Genomic DNA, 9,442 nt, shown 5'->3' with positions numbered 1-9,442 from the left:
ACTCTGTGTGACTAATGTGACAATTTATAACAATCATTGCATAATCTGGATAATGTCACCAAAGACTAAATAATACCTTTGCTATCTACCTAACCAGCTGTCACATGTGACTACAATATAACTACCAATGTGACTAGACTGTAAAACATGTGACTAGACTTATGTGACATATGTTATTACCTAAAACCTGCGTGACGTCACATATAGCATGATATTTAACAATAATTATGAGTTAATAATAACTGACAAAACTAATATGTGACAACATGTGACTAACTTGGTGACATGTGACTATATTAGTGACATGTGACTGGGTATGTGACTCTCAAAGTCACGATATCCTGTCACAACGCGAAATAACATTTATGGCGATCATGCAATTTCGCTGGTTCACTTCACTAATATTACAAAAAAAAATATCGAACGGTCACAAAATATCTAGTTTAACAATTCAGAAATATTACGGTTCAGTTTTACAGAATAAAGTAAGTAACCGTATATTTATGCTCTCATTCTGTCAACATAACCATCCTATTTTTAACACATCATCATATCATCATCTATTGCATTCTAGTTAGTAATAATATATGTTCCAAATTATTATTCTAATTTAACACTGAATTATCTTCCATTCCACCACATATTGATAATAGTCCATAATACCATGTATAAATCAAGATTCATTTATACACAATGAGTTTTCCATGGGACAAGGGAGATAACTCATCCAAACAATCTAGCATGTACTATCGTATAACTCATAAAGTCGTAAATCAAACACATATTTACATATTTCGACATCATAGAATAATATCGGATTTATTTTCCATTTAGTATTAATGAAATAATATTAGATCTGTCTATCTCAATAGTATTTCTCACGACTCTGTTCATAATCATATACCACGTGCGATTCCATACCTCGCCAAGCCCGAGAAAGCACACACACTTTCAGATTGCAAACCAAATGTTTAATTATTCCGAACATACATAATATTATAACATATCATCGCTATATATCAACAAATTAAACATTACTACACTGTCTTACCACTCCATTCGGCAAATCAATCAACGAAATATGTCAAACTTACCTAAAATGAGGAGACGAGAGATTAGCTTCATTTCAGTCTTTTAATGGAACATCGGGGGCACTCTAAATCATTTCGGCGCTTGAGTCATTTCCCCTTTGATCGATAAACTCTCAAATACCGTCACCTGCGGGAGTTGCTTCCCTGCTGCCGATGTGATTCCAGCAAGCTTACCGTAGTCTGCCGTAATTGCAAAAAATTATGCCCCCTTCCATTTTAAAGAAAATGTGCGCGTAACACTCTCCCCCTACAAAGTTAATGTCGTCCTCGATGAAAGGATACATTCCGAATCCTACACATTTTCAATGCATTGAGAATACATCAAGAGTAAACAAGTCGTTGGAATTCTTGCGCTTAAAAAGCAACCACTGTCTGCACACGAACAGAAAATAATGAATGAAGCTGTACACACTTCCTCCAAACCTGGCAATATGGCCACTGTCCTTAATCCAACAGATTTAATCTATTATACTCCGATATCTCTATCTCGTACACTGGTGAATCGTCCGACATTCGTCTCCGGACGATATGGATCTTGTACTCCCAGTATGAATGCAATTTTCCTGGGCCTCCACGCTCTCACATGTTACGAATGAGAACTCTATCTCCTGCTCTCAGTAACGCACTACGTAGTCCTCTGTCGTACCGCTCCTTCGCACGATCAGCTGGCCTAACAGACTTTTGCCTGGCGATCTTGTGAGCTTCCTCCATCTGATCAAGCCACTTACTGACCTCCTTTCTTTCACTATCCTGTCGAGTTCCAAATAGTGCATCAACTGGTAATTTTGGTGTCCGACCAAAGAGAAGGAAGAACGGCGTGAATCCTGTACTCTCGTGTCTTGTGCAGTTGTAAGCATGGGTTACTTTATTCACATGACTTTTCCAGTCTGTCTTCTCCTCTTTATCTAATGCCCTCAACATGCTTATGTTCATCCTCTCACACTGTCCATTCCCTGCCGGATGATACGGAGTAGTTCTAGAGTGTATAATTCCATATTTCTTCTGCAACTGTTGGAACAACCGATTTTCGAATTCCCGTCCTTGGTCGTGATGAAGTCTTTCTGGGAATCCAAATCTTTGGAAGTAGTCATTGAAAAGTTTATCCGCTGCTGTGGTGGCCGATTTATTTTTCGTCGGATATGCTTGGTTTGTTTGTTTGTTTGATTTTGTTTAACGTCCTATTAACAGCTAAGGTCATTTAAGGACGGCCTCCCCTGTGTGCAAGATGCATGCGCGTAGTGTATGTGTGTGTATTTTGGGAGGCTGCGATATGTTCGTGTTTGTCTCCTTGTTATAGCGCGGAACTGATGCCGACTTTATAGTGCTATCTCACTGAAACATACTGCCGAAGACACCCAGCAGGACGCCCCACCCGGTCACATTATACTGACAACGGGCGACCAGTCGTCCCACTCCTAATTTGCTGAGTGTTAAGCAGGAGTATAAACTACCATTTTTTAAGACTTTGGTATGTCTCGGCCAGGGGACAGAACCCAAAGCCTTCCTCACAGGGGCGAACGCTCAACAAATGGCCAAAAGTGAGGCATTGTCAAGGGAGACATTAGGAAGAAGAAAGTTATTTAGAAAGAAGAGAAGAGATAAGGTCCCAAATTTAGTCGCCTCTTACGATCATGCAATTGGGGGCAGCAGGTACAATTCTTACGCCCTACCTGCAGGGTCTCTGATATGCTTGGACAAACCGTGTGAAATGACAAACCGTGTGAAATGATCCACAACAACAAGTAGATATTCGTACCCTCTTTTAGAACGCTCCAAGTGGACGTAGTCAATTGAAATCAGTTCAAATGGATATGTCGTTCTGATAGGTTGTAATGCTGCCCTCGCCTGTACATGTGGTTTTCTGTCTTTAAGACACTTACACACATTTTTCACATAATGCACAATATCCTTCCTCATTTTTGGCCAATGAAACCGATCTCTAGCCAAGGCGACAACTCTCTCACCTCCAAGATGTCCCATCTTCTCGTGAAGTTCTCTATACACTATTTTCCTGTAATCTACTGGAACACACAGTTATTTCACCTTTTCCTGAGTCTCAAGTTGACAAGAACGATACAACACATCTTCCTCCAAACTCAACCTGTTCCAGTCTTGTATCCATGCTCTGACTTTCGGATCTTCTTGTCTGAGGTCTTGCTTCGAAGGTTCCTTCCCCTTCTTGACCCAAGATCGAGCTTTTTTCAGGGCAGGATCCGCCTCTTGTGCTGTCACTATTTCCTGTTTACTTAACGTCTTTATCCCTGTTCCTTGTCCTTTCGTAACTGTTTCCACGTCAACCACTGATACTTGACACTGAATCAAACCTGTCTTGTCATCCATTTTCGTCGCCTCTATAATGGCAATGATTTCTTCTCTGCGACTGGTCTTCGTACAATCACTCACCACTTTCTCTATATCTAGCGGCATTCTGTAAAGCACGTCTGTGTCCGTGTTCAATCTTCCTGGTTTGTAATGAAGTTTGAAGTTGTAGTCCGCCAGTTCCACCACCCATCTATGTCTGGCTGCATCAAGCTTTGCAGTTGTCAGTATGTACGTGAGAGGGTTGTTATCTGTGTAAACGTCAAAGGATGGAGCGTAGTATAAGAAGTCACGGAAACGTTCTGTGACGGCCCACTTTAAAGCCAGAAATTCCAGCTTCCCACTGTGGAGATGGTAGTTTTGCTCTGCTGGAGTCAAGGTTCTCGAACCATAAGCTATTACGGCTTTTCTCCCATCATCTTGTTCTTGGTAAAGGATCGCTCCCAGACCTTCCTGGGATGCATCTGTGTGGAGTATGAATGGGCGGTCAAAGTTAGGGAACGCCATAACTTTTGAGTCAATCAACCGATCAATCAGTTAGTTCCTTTAGCACTTTCTGATGCTGAGGTTCCCACAGAATGGTCGTCTTAGAAGATTTCTGTCCATTCTCTTGATTCGTCTTACCCTTTTCTTTAGCATCCTTCTTTGATTGTTTTCCTTCCTCGGAAGATTTCAAAAGGTCGTACAACAGCTTTGCCCTCCGACTAAAATCTGGAATATATTTTCTGTAGTATCCCAACAATCCCAGTGTTGTCGAATCTCTCCAACCGTTGCTGGTGCTTTGTCCTTCAAGGCAGTAACTGCCTGGACATCTGCTGGATCTATACGACATCCTTTCCCAGAAACCAGCTGTCCTAGAAACCTTACCTCCCTCTGGAACATGTAGCACTTCTTTGGTTTAAGCTTGATGTTAATCCCATTATGTATATAAAACCACACAGTGCAGGGGAGGTAATAGATATGGGACTTGGAGTAGTTACTCCCCTTTACTGGAACTCTTTGTTAAGAGAGGTTACTTTGAGTGAATAAAGATGGTGGAAGCACATGTCACAGATTAGTTGAGAAGTGTATTAACAGTGGTAGCAGAGCTAACTGACATTTAGTCAGTGTAAAGCGAGTGTAGTTGGAATACAGAGAGTGTATACAAAGTGTAAGGAGACATTACAGTGTCAGGAGAGTGTCACAAGGTGAGAAGAGACAATGACAACAAAAATCACCCCCCCCCCCCCACTTTTCACACAGGGAAATCCTATGAACTTTATAAACAGGAGCTGTTAGCATGGAATGAAATTACAGAACTAGCAGCTGGTAAAAGGGGTGTGGCTATAGCTCTTAGTATGCCAGAGGGAGGTGAGCATAGAATTAGGGAGAAAGTGTTCGACCAAATTCCTTTGGAAGATTTAAAGAAAGACGATGGTTTCAAAACCCTTTTCTGGATAAACATCTTGCAAAAGATGACCTTGCAGATAGTTTGGAAAAATTTGAGGACTTTGAAGATCTCAAGAGGAGTGAAGGTCAGTCAATCAATGAATTTATTGCCAGTTTTGATTGTGCATACAGAAAAATAGAGAAAAAGAACATGAAACTACCATCAGAAATTCTGGCATTTAAACTTCTCAGGAATGCCAACGTCACAAAAGAAGAAAAGATGCTGGTGTTGACAGGCATGAATTATGCGAACCGAGATACGTTGTACGAGGAAGCCAAAACTTCACTGAAAAAGTTTAAAGGGGGAGGTGGACTTGATCATGTTAAAAGTGATACACCAGCGATCAAACTTGAACTAACATTTTTGGCAGAAAATGATGAAGGCATGAATTATGCGAACCGAGATACGTTGTACGAGGAAGCCAAAACTTCACTGAAAAAGTTTAAAGGGGGAGGTGGACTTGATCATGTTAAAAGTGATACACCAGCGATCAAACTTGAACTAACATTTTTGGCAGAAAATGATGAAGGCATGAATTATGCGAACCGAGATACGTTGTACGAGGAAGCCAAAACTTCACTGAAAAAGTTTAAAGGGGGAGGTGGACTTGATCATGTTAAAAGTGATACACCAGCGATCAAACTTGAACTAACATTTTTGGCAGAAAATGATGAAGCGTTATGGGCAGCAGGTTATGTGAAGATCACTTCAGTTTTGAACGTACGTGTGTGCACCAATGCAGGAATGAGCCCCCTTCAGAATGGTTTATGTGAACGTGTTCATGCTGTTACTGACATGATGTTACTAAAACTTGAAGCGGAAAACCCCAACATAGAACTTGAAACTCTCCTGTCATGGGCTAACATGGCAAAGAACTCATTACAAATGTGGAACGGTTTCAGCAGCCACCAACTAGTGTTTGTGAAGAACCCAAATCTACCTAACATCATGCACGCAGAGTTACCTGCATTGGAACAACGAGCGCAGACCTGTTTACCATTTGTGTGATAATGAGGAATTAAAGTGTAGTTTGACTTTGGTTAGTGTAGTTCTTACATGCTGGCACCGCCAGCATCCGAGCCGCGAAGCGGCGGTGCAGGGGAGGGTGCGAGAGGGGGCGCCTAAGCCCCCTCCTGCAAGGGTGGTACGGGGGGTCTTCCCCTTGAAATATTTAAATTCCTAGGTGCTCTGAGGTGAATTCTGGTGTATCCTGATAACTTTTTAAGTGACAATATCAAATAAATAATTGGTACCATTTCAGATGATTTTGTCTTTCTTTTTTAATCTTATTGCAAAATAAAGTTATAAAACAAACACAACCCAGCACTTTGGGTCAAATCTGTCCAGTAACACAGGTTGACAACCAAGCACATTGGGTAAAGTCTGTCGGCAGCATTTTATGAAGATTTTAGAGATATGTAGTACGACCCCCTGATATGGTCCAGTTCCTTGTCCGTGTAATCCTGAGGGGTGCCTGAAGATTTAATTACCAGGAGACTTTCTAGAGTACTATCTCCAAGACATGCTCGCTGCTCAGTTCTGTTCTTACGTACACAGGAGAACACCCTCTCGCAGTGTGCACTACTGTGTGGTATGGTTAGGATGCCACACATTACCACCGAGAGTTCTGAGAACATAAGTTTCCCTTCCTCGTCCCGCATTTTCCCAATCATAGACCAGATTGAGTCCATCCTTGTTTGCTCATTGGTACAGCTGCTGACATTTGTACATTGATACAAAGTGAATTGCTCAAGTAGTTCGTCTTTTGTTGTTGCTTGAGGAATGATACACGAGTATCTTTCAATGAAGAAACGAAGGTCAGATGACTTTGCAATTGTCTGTAAGTTTACATTCGCCACCTGTGCAGCTGACAAGACAGGATCATTCAATGGCAGCTTGCTGCAAATGTAGTCACAAACTTTTCATGAAAGTATCGGACTACACTTTTGTAGACTTCCTCAACCTTTCGTGAGCGGAGGTGATTTACCTCAGCATTCTCAATGAAGTTTTTGGCTTCCTCTCAAATCACAAGTGAGGTGTTTGGTTTGATGTTAGTTCTGCTTGTACTGTACCTTATCAACAGCTATACTAAGCATAGCTGCGGGCTTGATGAACCTTGTCAGAATATTCCTCCGAACCTTTTGCAGAGAGCGTTGTAGTATGTGTATTTTTGGTTCATCTGACTGCAGATTTAATAGAATGTCATCATACACATGGATAGTGTACTGAAGAAAGAGGACATACAGACGATTGGTCGGGGACCTGACGAATAATAGACGGCCTCAATCTTCTGTTCTGCATATCCAGGCGCTGATGATTCTTCTGTAGAATTCTTTGGACAGCTTGATATCTTTGACTTCTTTGCTGCTACAGCTGCTGCTTTCTTTGACTTTGACACTGCATCTTTCTGCTCTTTAAAGAAGTCCTTTAGTGCATCCCAGTTGAGCAGCATCCGATCGACACATCTACAAAATCAAGAATAAATTGAAAAATATAGTTTAATTATTCATATCATATTCAAAAAATGTGATGTTTGTACATGTTCTAACAAAGCTTCATTGAGGACTTGCTAAAAAAAATGCATTTAGTAAATATCTTATTTTAAAACCATGTAGTTTTTTGTACATGTTTAGTAGGCGGGGCCCAATAGGAGAAACATAGCAAATTCTTGAAATCCCTTTCATTCTGTAGGAATTAAAGGATTTGGACTAAATTTTGTCTGGAGCATCCTAGGCCAAGGGGACTCAATTTTGTATAAATAGTTGGCCTGGCCCCCCTGGGGGTGGAGGGGCGGGGCCCAATAGGGGAAATATAGCAAATTCTTTAAAAATTTTCTTCTTCTGTAGGAATGAAAGGATTTGTTCCATATTTGGTCTTAAGCATTCTTGGGTGAAGGGGAACCAATTTTGTATAAACCGTGGGTCTGGCTCCCCTGGGACATGAGGGGCGGTGCCCAATAGGGGAAATATAGGTAAAACCTTTATAATCCTTCTTCTACCATAGGGATTAAGGGATATTATCCTAATTTAGTCTGGAGCATCCTTAGGCAAAACGGACTCAATTTTGTATAAACGGTGTGTCTGACCCCTCTGGAGGCAGAGAGGCGGGCCCAATAAGGGAAACATAGGTAAAACCTTTAAAATCCTTCTTTTACCATAGAGATTAAGGGATTTTATCCTGATTTATTCTGGAGCATCAATGGGCCAAGGGGACTTAATTTTGTATAAGCATGCAGTGGGTGTGGTCTCCCAAGGGCAGAAGGGCGGGGCCCAATAGGAGAAATAGAGGTAAAACCTTTAAAATCCTTCTTCGACCATTAGGATTATTGGATTTTATCCTTATTTAGTCTGGAGCATCCTTGGGTCAAGGGGACTCAATTTTGTATAATTGGTTGGTATGACCCCCCTAAGTTGCATATAGGGGTGGGGCTCTGTTTGAAGTTTGTTCTCGCTATATCTCAAGTACTGGATGGATCTTTCTGAAATTTCATATGTACTTACAGCACCTACTTTATACCAATTATTTTAAACATATTCAGGTGAGCGTTACAGGCCCTCTGGGCCTCTTGTTTACGTCTTTACACAGAAAATACTGCTCAATGCGTTTACTGTAAATGTCCCATGTTTCGACTAAGCTATCGAAAATTTCCATGTGACCGATATTCCCTGCCATGATGTGAAAGAGTCAATTTTACCACGACCACGTGGATTTACAGTGCGTGGGATACAACACTGACACGTGTCCTGGTTTAATGGCGTGACCAACGCAATCTTGACACTTTTATCCATTATTTGCCTGGGTTCGTATCGATGCCTCGTCGCCAGATTATGTTGTGTTCTACAACATTTGTCAGGGAAAACCAGGAGACCCGCCTAAACACAATTTATTGATCACCCAATAATGCATTGCAAGGCATATACTAACACAGACAATGTATCCGGAATACGAAGTGGAACTAATAAATCATATTATTACAACAACCCCACTTTTTGCCTTAATGTCGAGCATTCGCCCAGATGCAGAGGCAATGAATACAGGTCGTTCCGTCCTAGGTCGTTAGAATTGTACCTGCTACCCCACATTCCATGATCGTAAGAGGTGACTAAATTTAGGACCTTATCTCTTCTCTCCTTTCTAAATAACTCTTCTTCCTAATGTCTCCCTTGATAATGCCTCACTTTTGGCCATTTGTTGAGCGTTCGTCCCTGAGAGGAAGGCTTTGGGTTCTGTCCCCTGGCCGAGAGTCTTTAAAAATGGTAGTTTCTACTCCTGCTTAACAGCAGCATGTATGTCTGTAACGTTGTAACACAAAAGAAAACAAAATACTTTTTTGTTTATATAGAGTCCCTGCAGGTAGGGCGTAAGAATTGTACCTGCTGCCCCCAATTGCATGATCGTAAGAGGCGACTAAATTTGGGACCTTATCTCTTCTCTCCTTTCTAAAAAACTTTCTTCTTCCTAATGTCTCCCTTGACAATGCCTCACTTTTGGCCATTTGTTGAGCGTTCGCCCCTGTGAGGAAGGCTTTGGGTTCTGTCCCCTGGCCGAGACATACCAAAGTCTTTAAAAATGGTAGTTTCTACTCCTGCTTAACGCTCAGCAA

This window comes from Mizuhopecten yessoensis, unplaced genomic scaffold (assembly GCF_002113885.1).
Source record: "Mizuhopecten yessoensis strain PY_sf001 unplaced genomic scaffold, ASM211388v2 scaffold6313, whole genome shotgun sequence".
Classification (NCBI taxonomy): domain Eukaryota; kingdom Metazoa; phylum Mollusca; class Bivalvia; order Pectinida; family Pectinidae; genus Mizuhopecten; species Mizuhopecten yessoensis.
Note: the sequence above shows the minus strand (reverse complement) of the source record.